The sequence below is a fragment of the Ptychodera flava genome, chromosome 17 (genome assembly GCF_041260155.1).
Source record: "Ptychodera flava strain L36383 chromosome 17, AS_Pfla_20210202, whole genome shotgun sequence".
Lineage (NCBI taxonomy): Eukaryota > Metazoa > Hemichordata > Enteropneusta > Ptychoderidae > Ptychodera > Ptychodera flava.
Window position 1 is genome coordinate 2,427,850 of NC_091944.1, and position 16,930 is coordinate 2,444,779.

Below are 16,930 nucleotides of genomic sequence, written 5' to 3' on the forward strand. Positions count from 1 at the left end.
GTCAACTATCCAAGCATTTTGAGAGGGGTGATCAAAAAGGCCAGAACAGCCAATTTTGACCAACCGGGTTCAAGAACCCGGGAAAGGTGTTTAAAGTGTGCGATAGATGTGTTTACAACATAAACATTACGAACAGTAGGATTAAGATAGGTATGAATAATCCAAACTGCCCAGTTTCTGTGTGGGGAAAAGTTGGAATGATAGAATAGATTTGAATAGAATAGAATAGAATGGAATAGAAAGATAGAATAATTCAGGTTAGGGGACAATAAAGGTAATGATAGTGCTTAGAATATCGGAATTTTTCCTTTGAATATAGTTTCTTGCAAATACCAATGATGGAAAAACTACATATGATGATTCAAAAAACTAGTCTTCGGTTATACTTTTTGAGATATATCATATAAAATACATACTGCTGTTCGATTTTCTGCAGCTAATATCGCTTCACTACAATAATATCAACCTTCAAAGAAGCAAGAAGCTGATTAAGATTGAAGTCGTTTCCTTTCAGTGCAGATAGTTTGCTAAGATATTCCGTCACAACAATTTTTTATAATGTGTGAGGCATAAGACAGTTTCTGACCAAGCAGTGAGAGATACTGAATGATGTACTTGTCTACCCACTATGAAAAAATGCAGAGTCGGTATTTTCATCACGAGGTCTTTTGTAAAGAAACACGTTTTTGCCACTGATTTCGAAATGCAGCACCGTCATTGCGACATCAAGATTTGAATACATTTTTTAGTGAACAATAATACTTGTTTTATTGTAGTTTAAATGGGCCGGGTTCGAGGCTGTGGGTGGGACGGTCTCCGGACGAGGCCACCTATAGTTAATCAGTATTGGCTTCGACCTCAGAGCGTTCCCCACCCTCCCTCCCTATCCTACTAGCTTGCAAATTGATTTTTTTCTTTTTCTTTCTTTTCTGCTTTGTCGTCTTTAGAATATGTATCTTATTACGCCTAGAGTGGCGGAAATCGGCTCATAGCCAGTCAACATCGGAATAAAGTTGTTGACCTTGACCCCCAACACTTGTGTCTGTCTGTATGTTGTCAGTATAGGCATCATTTAAAATGTCTTCTCTTAACGAGTGATGAAATTTACAAGAAAAGAACAGTACGATAACATGTTCTTGCATTTCAACATTTACATCAATTTTTTTTTTTATTGCTACACTGCATGATCCGTATCGGTGAATCTCTATCTAATGGGATTGCCGTTGTATAATAAAGTTTGTAATGAAAGATATATAAGGGTATCTCCTTACTTGTACTTCAATTTTCAGGGTTAAAAAATTACTCAATTGTTTTAGAAAGGTGAGAATAATGCCAAACGCTACGATGATTTTTTTTAATGACGGTGTTGGAGCTCCTAAAAGTTCAAACGTGAAGTAGTTTATCGTAGCAGCCATACATATTATTCCAAAGCATTTATCTGAACTCTTATAAATTGTTTACTTAACTCGATAAAGATACAAATATAATAAAAAGTAACAAGGGATATATTAGGTGAAACTGTAACCTTACAGTTTTCCTAGAGATCCTCAAATGTTGAGTTGAAGCACAATTACCGGTTGTTGCAAATTGTCTGTGTTGTCTTTCAGGGCTTGGTCTGGGAATGTCATATATGCCTTGTGTAGACATGACTGGTGTATATTTTAAAGGGAGAATATCTGTTGCACTTGGACTCGGCATTTCAATTCTTGCTGACACTTGTCAATCAATTGCTGGTGGATATTATTTAAAGTATGGATGGCGATGTACTCTTTTAATTCTGGCCGCTGTGAGTTTCCTCGTGTGTTTGGCTGGCGCCCTCCTGCGACCACTGAAAAAGTACAAGTCACTTCGAAGGCAAGGAAGCCAAAGTTTACGACAAAATTGCGATCGTGGGACGGAGGTATCTTTCAACGAAACTATTGAAAGCGTGAGTTATGAAATGTCAAAATATGAAAATGAAACGATACATAAAAGCGCAGATGGATATAGGTGCTCGTGAGAGGACGTGTAAATGCTGCCCTCAACGATGTAAGCGTGTTACTTCATTTTTTCATCAATGTACGATAGGGAATTGCTGACCTACCCATGGTATTGGATGTATATTCTGGTGGCCATCCCAATGGGACATATAACTGTAACTACGCATGTAGTAAGATGTTTTTGTTGTTATTATTACTTTGGGAGATATTACTATTTGCTATACACCTCCCATGCAATATAGTCAACAAACAGCCAAAGAAGCTTTCCAGATATTCAACAGACCGTTGCATCGTGAAGAAAGACTGTACTGTACTTCTGCTATAGGCACTCGACTTCACAAACACCTGTTTAGTGTCTTTGTTAAGAGTACGATCTGCGGTGTCCGACTCAGAGTCATTTAACTCGACGTCTCTGAAATTAATCAAAACTAAACAACTTCCACGTCTCTTAAAGGGAAACCTAAGTCCAGCGACATTGACCGTTTATCCCTTCCAAAATCACCCTTGAATAAAATGCAGCTCAAATTTGCAACATAATTGCACGCGCTGACGACTACGGCGCGACGAAAGAGAAGTTGAAGTAGACGACATTTATGGAAATGAGCTCGGAATCCCATGGGCGCGAAAGGGCTCATGGGAGAAGCGTGCGTGACGTCATCGGCGATACAGACGATTGTAGCTTGCAGCTGGAGGAGTACCGTGAACAGTTTAGCGCGTTCGTAAGACGACTCTGGAGAGTTCGGACAGCGATATTTCTGACATCGAGTATTACTTTTCCCACACTGAAATCAAACCATACTAATTTGAACAAGATATTAATAATGGGAAAGTATCTCCACACATCGTTCGTAATTCCGCGGAGGGAGTCACTGTGCTTGTAGGCCTACAGACCCCGAACTGGATTGGAGACCTGATACTGAGTGACTCTGCGATCCTTCAGCGTTACGTTTCTAAAACAGAGTTTTCTTTATCAGTCGCTTAAAATTAATTTTTGGTTCGTGAATGATACGTAAGTCGAGCTTAGCCAGATCTTTAAGGTTGCGAAATCTTCAATATATATCGGAAAATATTTATTCGCAATTTGACAAATGTATAGCGTCGTCTTTTTTTCGAAGTTGGTGTCGAACTTAGGAAGTCGGGCTTACTCAGATCTACAAAGTGATGAAATCTCCGATATAATGGATATTTGCCCGCTATTTAAAACAATAGTATCGTCTATATTGTGTAAAGAATGCATTTCATACAAGATCAGCCAAAACTCTCGACGATGTCCGATATGTCCTCTGTTCAGGTCTCGATCGCCAAGTAAAAATGTATTACATGTAAAGAATGTTATTCCTGCAAGGCAATCCCCAACTCACGGTGATATCTGATCGGCCCTCTCGACGAAGTTCCGATTGTAGTGTATGAAAGTTCGTGTGGAAATTTAATGAAAAAAATCCTTTACATGTAAAAAATGTATTTCGTGCATGAATAATACTAATAATGTAAAACATACATTATTCTTGACTATCGGCCACGGATGCTATGAACTAAGAGTCGGACAGAGGTGGTCGGGTGGTCAGAACTGTTAGGCACCTGGTGAAATCTCCGATATACATCGGATATTTACCCACATTTTGACAAAGTAGAGTCTAGTATCAGAGTTAATGTCCAAAGTCGCCGATATTTATCGGATAAATATCCGTGATTTCGCAGACCCGGCGTGCCGACACCACACAGTGCACGTTAATCTAGTATCGTCTGGTATCGATATCGATATTAGCCTAGGAGTCCCGGTGCAATTGATATTTATTGGGTAAATATAATATCGGCGATTTTTTAGACCCGGCGTGCCGATCGAGACACATCATTCTCGACCGCGGGCCATCCGGGTACTTGCGGATTCTTACGTCATTTTTGCGTCAGCGCCGTTGAAAGTTTGAATTTTTCAACCACCAAAGAAATATTCAAAGTTTCAATATACATAAATGACATAACTTTTAGTTCTGCTTTTTTCCACACAGTTTCTGTATCATTCTCTCTTCTGTATCGTCTGATCTCTCATTCACCTCGCTCGTATGCGTTTCACCTACTGACGTCACTTCGCGGTCGAGAATAGGCAAGAAGTCATTCCAGTATCTTGTAATATCAATATTACCAGATATAGTCACGAAGTTGCCTATATGTATCGTGTATATAAGAGCGATTTCGCAGATCCGGGCTGTCAAAATGAGAGACGCTTTGTGTAGTTTCGTCTTCCGAGTCGGATTTTAGAGTCCCGAAATCGCCAATATCAACATATATCTGGTTAAAACCGGCGGTAATAGGCTGACTCAGCATGTCAAGATACGAACCGCATTGTGTAGTACGTCTTGTATCGGTATCAGAGTCCCGAAATCCCTTATAAAATCATCCTGAAAGAAGTAGAACAAAACTTTGTATCTTTTGAGATTTTAAAACTCGCCCGACTTTCTTTAGCCACTGTCTTCGAAAAAGCTGTTCTGTGGGACGACGATAAAAGCTGATTCCGTTTGTTCTTCCTTGAGTGATTTTTGCACTCAACTGAACAACAGTTAATAATTTTTTATGCTACTGATGAGAATTAAAGAGTCGTAACGTGCAGAACTGCACTCCTGCAGTCATAGACTCCAATGCTTTGGTAAGCGGTCACATACGTTCGTGTATCACCGATGACGTCACGCTCACTTCTCCCATGAGCCCTTTCGCGCCCATGGGATTCCGAGCCCATTTCCATAAATGTCGTCTACTTCAACTTCTCTTTTCGTCGCTCCGTAGTCGTCGGCGCGTGCAATTATGTTGCAAATTTGAGCTGCATTTTATTCAAGGGTGATTTTGGAAGGGATAAACGGTCAATGTCGCTGGACTTAGGTTTCCCTTTAAGGGAACTAATTCGCCGCATGTTTGCATGTTTTGATATATCACAAAACGGCATCTTATAATCCTATAATCGTGCTTCGAAAATAAAGTCTTAAACTTTTGCTCAAACTTTCCTGAAGAAAACTTTCACAAAAGCCTGTGAAAACCTTATTAACTCCCTAAGCTTTAAATAAGCCCCACAAGTGGTAGCCCGGAAGAAGACTGTAAAGTTTGAGAGTCAAAATATCTGTCAGCGAGGCACATTTTACCTTAACCCAGTACTTGTCATCGTCCATGTGTATGGGAAGCTGGTGTTAGCAGTCAGTTTGTCGTGGTACGCGTTTCATTTACATACATTCATTATAGATACCAGGGATGATGCCGCCGCCGCTGGCAGCAAGAGGATTTGACGAAGATATAATTTCCAAACACTCTCTCAACATGATTCAAGGTGTTCATGAATACATGTACAATGGTAATGATTAAAACTTGACCAAGAAATACACAATATATATCTATTTGTTAATTGTTACTTTTAACTGATGGCTCACAAAGTTGGCATTCACGGGGAGTTTTGTCACGATAAACTCGTGACACAACTGTTTGTTACCGTATTCCCATCGTTATGTTGTGGAGAGAGTTATTTACATCCCAATTTTCAAGATTTCTTCCCTACGGCCTTGTTAATGGCGAATCGGTTTTATTCAGCTATCTCGCTGCTTTGCTAAACAACAAAGGTGTCTCTCGGTGTTGTGCCCTTAGGTAGAATGTGCCTCGGGGACAGATATTAGCACTCTCTGATTTTATGATGCTCCTCTGGTCTACCGCTCGTGGGCACTCATTTTAAAGCGCTTGAGTATAGAAACTTTTCGATGTTTTAATTTTTTGAAGAATCAAACATTAAATTTTTTTAGTCAAAATAGTCAACATGGGGACGGCGGCCATTTTGGTTTTAAAGTATGCACATATAGGGTAATTTATCTCTCTAGTCCCAGGTTTTTTTTATTGTAATCTCTTCATTTTTTGTACATTGATTCGACAGAAAATGTTTGACAGTTTCTTTTTGGGAAGGTTTCAACAAAAGTGCAAGCCTTTCAATTTCAAGGCACGTACTACCTAAAACACTCACACTGGTATTCCCAATGTCCAATATCGTCTGGTGCTCAAGACATGATCAAAAAGTGAAAGTATTCCAAAGTGATAATATCAAATATGGACAGGGAAAATTTACCAAATATCAAATCACGATGAGGCAGATTGCTTTTTAGCTCACATTTGGTAAACCAATGTGAGGTTATCGTATAAGCTGAAGTCGATGGCGTCTGTATGTATGTATTACCTTTACAATCGTGTATTGTGTTACTAACTTGTTTTATGATGTAATAAAGCGATCGTTGCCTTACGCCTCACTTAGCTGTGGACAGTTATAGTCCGTATCGACTATAACGCCAGAGATATTATTGGATCCTACATGACAAACCTACGTCTGAGACTAACAAAGAAATGCTAGACTATTTGTCATCTTTGTTTGTTATCATCTACTGAATTTGATGTGTAATATATAGGCTATGCATAACAATCCGATTCAAAGAAAGTGCATTTTAACGCACCACAAAGACAGATCATTGAATTGTATACTTTTGTAAATCTTGCAGTTCTTCTCCGGTGTAAAACTTTGTTGGAGATATTAATGAATCATCTTTTACACGAGACATTCGAACAAGTTATGGAATTAACACAAAGAATGGCGGCCATTTTAAATTTGAAGTACGTGTAAGTCGTAACGTGCCTCTTTAATTCGAAAGTTTGTATGAGATCCCTTAAGGTGGCGTTGCTCAAAACACAGCGTATTTTACTCAAAATCAGTTTTTGTAAAGATTCAATTTTCATTGTCACCCAAGATTAAAATTTTGGTTGGGTTTACCTTTCAGCATGACAAGTAGTCGTAAGTTGGGTGAAAAAGAAGTGAAAATTTATGTGCATTTTATGCAAAGTATCGAATATCCTGGCTTCTTTTCATTCGCGTCATCAACATTTCAAAAAGTGTGCTTATTATGTTTTAAACACATTTTTGAATGTCAATCTTTCAACCCCTGCCATTTAAGGATGAGAATAGATAATTTTCCGTGTTTTTTACATATAATCTTGTTTCAAATTCGACGCGAAATTTCACGAAGCAGTTCACAGTTTTTGACTTTAATTAACATTTATCATTAATACTACAATTTGGTTTTCCACCAAAAAGATGTATTCCGTTATCCTTCAAGTAACCTTTTGCCATCATACTAAACTTAAGATTCTTTGTTTTTTGGAAAATATATAGTATAGGGTTTTTCGTGTTATCTTTGATAAGAAATATTGATTTGAGAAAATGTGTATTGGTTACGTTAATGTTCTTGATAGAGACAGAGAACAAATAAAGATTCGGAGCAAATTTAAACATAAACTATTGTCTTGACAGCAAGCTTCAAAACAATCTAAGAGTTGCAATGGCATTCAGCACACCGCCACTACTATCAAAGGAGTTGTGTAAGGCTGAGACTACATTGCCTTTGTGATGGCATCACCATACCGAGTTAAGTCACAGGGTATATTATCAGTATCTTTCGTAACTGAGAACTCAGATACCATTAGATCCCAGCAACGTGATATTACGAATTGTCATTTCTGGTAGTAACGCACGCAATTGATACACCTCTTGATTCGCATGAAAAGTCACTGCTCTCTTGTCTATTGCAGGCATATTTCTTCAATGAACGTGTGTCTTCAAATTTTCAGATATTTGCAACAGCTACTGAACCGCTTACTGAAGTTAATTTCTGAAAATTTCTGAAATATTCACACGCACAATACCGATGGAGTGGTTTTGACTCATTCAACGCAGCAATTGCTGCATGTTACTGTAAGGTTAGGTCTACCTCTGTAGCTATCGAAGGTCACTTTGATATAGAAACGGTTAATGTAATTTTATTTCAAGAAATACATGTTATCAACGGATAGTTGTACTTGTCGTGCTTGATTGGGTTTGTACCTTGTCACGTGGTTCAAAGTTTATGGACATGCATAATGGGTAACCGATGGGTAATTTTTAAGGAACCGTTTTTTGCCTCAGTCGATTAGTTATGGCGTCCGGTCAGTCGTCGGAGAGTTATGCAGGAGAAACTGAGCACAAGAAACGAAGAGTTGATATACTTGACAGTGACTATCACTCATTCTCACAAGAAACCAATGTCGGTACGTAATGGGGAGGCTAGTCTTGTCTAAATAATCCTCATATATTTAAGAATGTAACTTTGTCAGACCTATGCAAAAGCAGTAAATTTGAACTGATTCAAATTGGACGTTTGTCGATTAACTCTTCATTTTGAAACAAATTGACAAAGTTCAATACTTTCTGTCTCATGATTTTGAATCATTCAACGTAGCGGCTGAGTTGCGTCATCTTTAACGTAAGCGTAACCTTGCCTCTTTTGTTATCTAAGGCTACTTTGATAGAAACGATTAATATAATTCTATGACATAGATACATCATGTACAGGTAGCTGTGCATGTCGTGCTTCGCCGGGTTTGTAATATGTCACGTGGTTCAAAGGTTATTGACATGAAGAATGAGGAAGTAATGGTCAACATTTAACCTTTTAGTGTACCTCAGTTGAACAGTTATGGCGTCCAGTGAGTCGCGGGAGAGTCATACAGGAGAAGCTGAACACAAGAAGCGAAGAGTTGGTACACCTGAGGAAGACTATTATTCATTATCGGGAGAAACCATGCCGGTACGTAATAGGGAGGCTAGCCTTGTCTAAATAATCATGATATATTTAAGAATGTAAGTTTGTCAGACCTATGCAAATGACATGAAATTTGAACTGATTCAAAATGGACGTTTGCTGACCGACTCGCATTTTGAAACAAAATTTGACAGAGTTCAATATTTTCGGGTCCATGATTCTACATTAACGTGTTTCATAATCGAAATATCTACATTTAATGTGCACTCTATAAAAGGGCAATTTTTAAAAGTTAGGAAGCCTTAATTTTATGTGTTGTCCACAGACAGTAGACCCCCTCTACTGTCTATGGTTGTCCGACGACCTGAATCTGTCGTTCAGTAAACTTTGTCCGCCATATTGGCCAGGCGATTTTGTGTCTCAAACAAGGCACGCAAATATTTACACGTAGGGATAAGAATTATCTAGTCAAACTAAATTTAGTTGAATGAAGTTGTTTGCGACCAGAAAACATTTCATTTATAATAGAGTGGAGACAATTTGCATAACAATAAAGTAATTGTTATGGTATTTAGTTCTATTGTTTACAAAAAACTAAAGAGTGGCGGCCCACGTACGCGGCCACCACTTTATAATTGCTCAGGGGTTAACACTGATCATATAGCTGCATATGTATTAGGGATGCACGCAAAAAATATATAAACATCTATTCGGCAGTGCTGCTCGGAAATGTTTAACACTACCTGTTATTAACAGTTTGTAGAGCCATACTCCTAAGGCAAATTCTTAGATTCATTCATTTTTAAGTGCATCAGTGGACTTTTTTGATTTGTCAGTCGAAGCCGACTTAAGTTAATCCAACTCGATCTGGCCACGCCAATGGCTACCTGTTATAAGTTGTACAAAATTCACAATACCAATTAGGAAGGATAAAATATTCCATCAAATAAACGTTTTAATCCCTGAAAGTTTGGTGAACTAATGGTAAATTTGGTAAAATTAAAATAATTCCATATGGTCACTCATTTTTCATTAAAATTAGATTCTTTACTGCACAAATTTTATTAGTGTTATTTTACAATGAGAATATGAAAATTTAGAAAATCAAGCATGGTGACCCCTATCTTTTTTCTTTAATATTTGAAATATATAATTATTTTCAAATGCTAGAATTCAAAAATCCCTGATAACTTTCAAGTCTCCTGGTCTTCCATGTGTTGCTTTCTGGCCTGATCTTGTGTACAAATATGTTTCACCGCCACTCTTCTTAAGCTACTTCATAGTCAGAGCTATATCTGTCACTACTGCTATAGTATACAGTAACAGTGACACTGCCTGTAGGCAGCAGCAGGGCAGTAGCTATATTAGCTTTGATAATTTTGACAACAATTTTTTTCAGTTTATACAACTGCAGTCTTGTTCTACTCCTACACCATGTTGAACTGTCCAGTATTCAGCTTGCCAACACAGCCTGTGAATACATACCAGTATTTGAATCATTTACAAAAACTATCAGTCTGGGCTAATTCAATTATCATCTAATATTCCTATGCAGGCTTTGTCGACAAACTGAATAATATGTGTTTCAGCATACTGTAAGGAGACAGCAAGCAACTGTATTTGGTGTATTGCATAGAACTATTGAAAAACTTATCAACAGTTCCAGCTTCTGCCCCAATACTACGCCTACTTGTTTGCTTTTTAATGAAAATTCATACACCTTAAGATTTTTTTGAGATAAAAGTAATGAAATGATACGAAATGGATCTAGATCTTTTATGATTGTTACTAACATTGGAACAATTGGGTGACATTAGAATGTTATTAAATTTCATTAATTGTAAAAAAAAGGGGAACCAAAACATTTTCAGGCCCACCTGTAGGTAGAGCAAAACTTTCAAGTCCCCCCTCTACTACCCCTTAAAATTTCGAATCCCCCTGAATTCTTCCAGTCCCCCTAACTGTTTGTTGTGAACACGGCCTTATGAGTATGAATTGTGAAACCCTGAGTGATCCACTGCAGCAAGACTCTTCACGAAACTTGTTGTACACCTAAAACAGCGCCCCCTTCTCGCAAAGAACAATTTGCTTTCGAGAACAGGCTGGCAACACACATTTAGAAACAAATATCAGCCCTAAATTATATGCCACATGAAATGACATCTTTGAAGGTGGCAAAATTTGTGTGTCGTTTATCTCTCTAAAAATATAGTTACTCGACATTGAATGATTATTCACAACATTAATAAGTTCAAGATTTGTTAGTTACATTATTAATATATATTTTATCAATCCATACATTTATCTCATTGTCCCAAGTATTGATTGTGAAATGTCGCACCTATTGATAGTCATAAAAGGTATCCCTTTCATCAGTCTTTTAAGAAATTTCTTTTATCATACCGAAAATATTATGGATTTACTGAATTTTGAAGAGTTAAAAGTGACAGACAGCCAAATAATGACAATGAAGTGACACAATTAAAAAAGGTTGATTCATTCATTGAGACTGAAAATAACCAATGGATTCCATTGAGTGAAATGAAATTTGATTCTTGATTCTAGTTTATTAAAATATCGTAATTGAATGCATGAATATGGCTTAGAAAAGTGATAAAAAATTACTGCGCTAATTTATGTTTACAGACTTTATACTATTTTGCGTTTTGGGTTTTTTTTCGTTATCTTGGACCACCAGCAGTTCGCCCGTTTTATGAAAACTTAGCATACTTCATCTATTGTATATTTTTTATCAGGGGTCTTATCTCATTGGCACAAAGCGGAATTCCAGCTTTGCAAGATTATCAAAGACAACTGAATCCTTCAACTCACTCGATTTCATCAAATTATGAAAGCCGAATGATTCATTTAATACAAGACAAACAGACTTTCCACTGGAAATTACTCATGGTAAGTCATGATATACTGTAACTTCAAAGAGCAATGAAACTCATTGAACCTGGTCAGCTATAATATTTGTAAACAAAGACAGTTTTATTTAGGGACTGTAGCTGGGTTCAGGCGATAGTGTAGACATTACTACTTGTAATTCCAAACATAATTTTATTGCTTCTTGAGACTAATCCGCTAATGTTAAGAAAGAAGAGGGGAAATCTTTTGCTTTCTTGATGTTTTGTCCTTATATTTTTGGAATGCACTAAACACTCTAGTCAAAGTTAGGTCCTCTTTAGTATTGAAAATCATAGATTTTTCAATAATATCGTAATTGAAATTCAAATTATTTAGGAATCAAACCAGACATTGAAAAGCCGTCATAAATGTCAACAAGGTAATCAGAACAAATGTTAATAGGGTAGTTCTTTTCTCAGTTTATCACTTAGCAAACTGAATAACACACCTTTGAAAGGACTTTAGGACTCAAATCACTTTTATGGTTATTATCACAGAGTACCAGTACTGTCTATGGTACTCTGTGTTATTATTAACAAATACTTACGTTGTACACCAAGTATTACCATTTGCAAAGCCGACTTTCGATTTCATCATGTTCAGCAGTGTCTTATGCACGAAAATAAAAGTACAAATTCACTCGTCATATTTTCAAATCACAAGTTGTATACAAGCTAGGGACACGCCCTCTGTTTTACCTTTTCGACAGTGGTTTCATCTGATCCAATGGGAACAGGAAGTCAAGCTGCTTCACAGCAAGATTATCATATCCAACACTATCCTGCAAACCAAAATGTTCCATCCAATTACGAACGTCGGAGTGATTCCTTCGAAACACGACGTGGTAACTTGCCATTACAAATAACACAAGGTAAAATAATATACACACGTCTATAAAAATATTGATTCTCATAGGTACTGTCATTGCAATTCACTAGTCACAGCATTCATTGGTGAATAGAATTAGCATAACAATTGAATAACAATGCAAGGAGTGATTAAATTATCACTCACTATAGATCATTCCTTTGACGTTAAAGCAACAAAAAGTACGCATACACTGGCTGCCCAAACCTACGAAAAAGCAAAATGAGGCTTTCAATTTAATAACATGAATTTATATGCAGACCATCCCATGTCAAAATGGAATGGCCCATTTCTTATGAATGTTATTTTTTCTCAGCAAGTGTCAATTATAGTCTCGTCTCTAAATAGTATTTATTTGACTGATTACATCCTTGAGAAATCGGAGGTGACTCCAATGTTTCATTTTGTGATCCAATCAAAGTCCATACCAATTTAGCAATATACTCACAATAGATGTTTATATTTTTAAAGTGTATTCACGCAATCCCATCAGAAGTGGAGTTCACAGACAAGTTGAAACCCAAACGACTCCATTGCATAATGAAAGCCTGGGTAGTTCATCCACTACACGGCAGTCAGGACAAATGCCTCATGGTAAGATAATGTACATAGTAAAAGTCATGATACTTAGATAAGCTTATGCTTGTCATTTTGTTATTGGGTGAATGAAGTTTGTATAAATGACAGTTTGTGTTTTAAGATGATTGAAATTGCTGGCATCCTTGGTGTCACTGCTAATCATTACAAACAAAAATTATTTAGCGTAGTTTTTGATAAATGATTAGACATGGACATATGCGCAGTCAGACTTCTGGCTGTTCTCGTTCTATCTTTGTATTCGGATCTTTTTCAAAGCAGAATTAAACAGAAACAATTGGGAACATTTTCAGTCTATTTTTGTCGCAATGACAGGTACACAGCAGAGACATACCACTCTTTTTCTCTGCCAATTCCGGTTGTTTTCAAACAGAAACAAGAATGACCGAGCAAATAATTCGTGCAGCCTAGTTATGAACAAATAGGGAATTGGTCCCGATACGTCAATTGCATAAAAACTCAACATACTTCCTGTATTGTATATATTTGACAGAGACATCATCAGATCCAACGGGAACGAGAATTCAAGCAGAGCAAGATTATCAAAGACGACGATATTCTTCAAACCAAAGGCTTCCAGCCAATTATGAAAGTCGGAGTGATTCATTCAATCCACGGCAGTCTATATTAAACTTACCATCTCAAATTACATCGGGTAAGATAATGTACACAGCGCTATTCATTATGCTTAAGATGTCATCTCAAGCGTAGAACTGCCTGTATCAAGGAAACTTAACTAAGATTAAGTTGTAAGCGTCAAATATTTTACTGCCAATCGTTACGAAATAGTTGTCTTCTTATTTGAGAAAAATCAACTGTCAGCCTTTCGTAGGAAACGATTGCCATATTCCAGTTCGTCAGTTTTATGAAAAAATACATCTGCTATTGTATTTTTACGTCCCTTTCAGGTAATTCATCGGGGAGAGAAATTCAAGCTTGGCAAGATTATCAAAGACAGCGCTATTCTGTAACCCACAGGCATCCATACAATTATGAAAGTCAGAGCAATTCTTTCAATACATGTGTACCACAGCCTTACTTGCCTCAACGAAATACACAAGGTATCATCATCACATCATCATAAAAACCTTGATAAAAACTCGACACAGATAGTTTTTATGCTAGGGATTTTCTGTCTTGTTTCAAGAGTCAAGTATAACAGCATCATATAGATTCCAAAAACTAAGTTGAATTGATTATTAAAACGGTTTATCAAGATTAACTGTGAATTATGTAATTTGAACGATGTTGCTGGCGAATTTAAAAAGTGTAAATCAGTCAGTGATATAATGCAGTTCTCCATTTTATGGAAACTTGGAGACGCTTTTTTACTGTACATTTTTGACAGGATTCCCATCTAATCCAACGGAAAGATTAATCCAAGCTGGACAATATTATCAAGGACAACACTATCAAGCATTAACCCAAGGGCCCCAATCTCGTTATGGAAGTGAGATTTCTTCGTTAAATCCAGTAATGAATTACCCACAAATTACACAAGGTAAAATAATGTACATAATCAATTCACGATATACTAAGTATATCATCAATGCAATTTGCAATACTGGTCATAATACTCGGTTGAGAGCAAACATATTTATCAATAATAGGATAAAGCTGTTTAGCGTTCAAGGTGTAAAGTGCTGTTCATTCAAAAAGGGTAAACTTCCCCCGTTTCAGAAGGAATATGTAATCAACTTTAACTTAAATTCTATGTAAACTTCATAATGATTACTTGACTGTAGAAACCCACGCAGAATTAGACCTGATGTAGTTCTCATTGGCATTGAAAAGAGACAGTGTTCCTGAGATAATATTTTTACTTGCATAAATACTTAAACAATTGAGACTAAGACCCATCCTAAGAGCGATAAAATATGTGAATTGTGTTCTATGGACGGTCTTGTAATTGTAATAGTTGTCAAAATAATCGATGGTGAAACATATTAGATCACACGGTAAAGTGCACTGGCGTGCAGGGTGCAGAGGTGATAGAACTGATATTAAATCAAAGTAAAACTTAAGTTGCCCACGCGGAAATAGTGGAAAAATGCAAGATTAATTGAAATAACAGAATTTGTCACAATAAAAATTTACAAAAAAATAGAATATGCGTTCCGATATAAAGCAAGCACGGGGTCTCTGAAGTTACACGGGCGTATATAAATAATGGAATACCAAAATATTTCATTGACAATGATTACATGACACAGGAGTATTAATAACTCTTTTACTAGAGTAAATGAAGCAAGACAATTAGTTTTAATAAATGAACAAACAATGTGTTTTTTGCAAATTACACTATACAATGACAAAGAACAAACTCAGGAATTTACACAACAATTACAATAAAGTTAGAAAAAGTTAAACTTTTGAAGTGCAACTTTGGAATTATGACATGAATGATTCCAGATGGGTTGTTTTGTCGGACTGTTATGCATTCAAATTGTGTAGGAGCAATGACATGATCAGGTGAAAGTAAGTGAATTTGGCATGATTGACAGTTGACATCTTTCACTGTCGTTTCTGTGCTCCCGGAGGTGAATGCCACAGGCTAATTGGTTATTTATTATGGTCAGCTCTTCAGAAATCTGTGGAGAGAAAAAGGGATATACATATCAAATGTATGCAAATATATGCAAATGAACTAATTATGATATGGGGAAACTCATCAAACTTCAAAAATGTATTCCAAAAAATATTGCAAAATGTAAGTATGAGGACTCATAGTATGCTCATTAAGTGAAAGCATATATGTTAACGAATCTTGGATCAAATTAACTTCATTCAGTTTTGTTCATGGCCTATCTTATAGGCATCAAATGTGTAAATGAGCTTATTATAATATGACATACTCATAAACTTCAAGCATGACTTAAAGTAAGTATAGCTGCTGAAGCTTAGAAGTCATATCAAATATCACATTCACTTTCAACATATAAACCAAGTAGAGAATTTCATTAGATACACGTTTTAAATCAGATTTACATGGTCATCATATTTTTAGTATGAATAAATCTATTAGTAAGTATAACCAATGTACTCCAAGAAGTCCAATCAAATGCATTTTGATACACTGCCTTATTAAAGTTTCATTAAATATGCAAATGATCTATTGATTAAAATGTCATAGATATGAACCTTTTACTGCAACTAACACTAGATATGATCAGCAAAAGGCAAAGGACCAATTTAAATCGATGCACTGAATATTGATACATAGCCTAATTACAGACATTAATTAAACATGAAAATGAGCTTGACATAAGAATCTCACTCTTAGTTAACCGTGTGTTTTGAACGCTACAAATGAAGATGAAAGCCAAGAAAACAGAGAATTAAGGGCAGTACTATTTACATTTGTGTAAACGTAAATTCCAAATCGGTTGAAATATAGAACTAATGAAGTCATTGTCTTGTCGTTATTGTCAGGCCCGACACCGTTATGCTAAATTTAGCAGGAGAACACTCCCTAGACGAGCATTATTGCAATATTGTATCATATTGTTGCACGAAAATCGATCCATTCCGATGCTAGAATCTGCATGCCGAAGCTGAACTGAACGGAACATTGCAAGTATAATGTAAATAAAGTAAACAAAAATTACTATTTTGGGACATTGTCAAATCCCCACCTGTTGGGCGTACTGTAGTGATCAAATTCCCAGTTGCCGGAATACGATGTTCGATCAATTTCCCAGCACTCCTGTCCCCGTGGAAAACACTGATAAGTGCATTACACGAATTAAAAAAAACCGCGGTAAAGCCTAGCTTTTACTGTATATCCCATACCAGCGGGAACACTATTAGTTCAAACATCATGAAGACCATTGGCTACACAAAGTCTTCAAAAGTCGTGCGTTAAAACAAAAGTCTGTTTTCCATGATGTTCGCATGGTTACATACAACTTTAGAGTCCTATTTGAACATCAGGCTACATAAAAATACGAAACAAATAAAAAAATATTACGAACCGCTATCGACAATTTC

At 36.6% G+C, this 16,930-nt stretch overlaps 1 protein-coding gene and 1 long non-coding RNA gene across 2 annotated transcripts in view; both read left to right on the forward strand.

Moving 5' to 3' along the window:
- Positions 1-16,930, forward strand: part of LOC139115135 (uncharacterized) — a 133,248-nt gene that overhangs the window by 97,451 nt on the left and 18,867 nt on the right. The gene's annotated exons all lie outside the window — the stretch shown is intronic.
- Positions 11,328-12,932, forward strand: LOC139116432 (uncharacterized). The gene is made up of 3 exons (XR_011548289.1): positions 11,328-11,476; positions 12,186-12,347; positions 12,815-12,932. It is a non-coding gene; the product is annotated as an uncharacterized lncRNA (long non-coding RNA).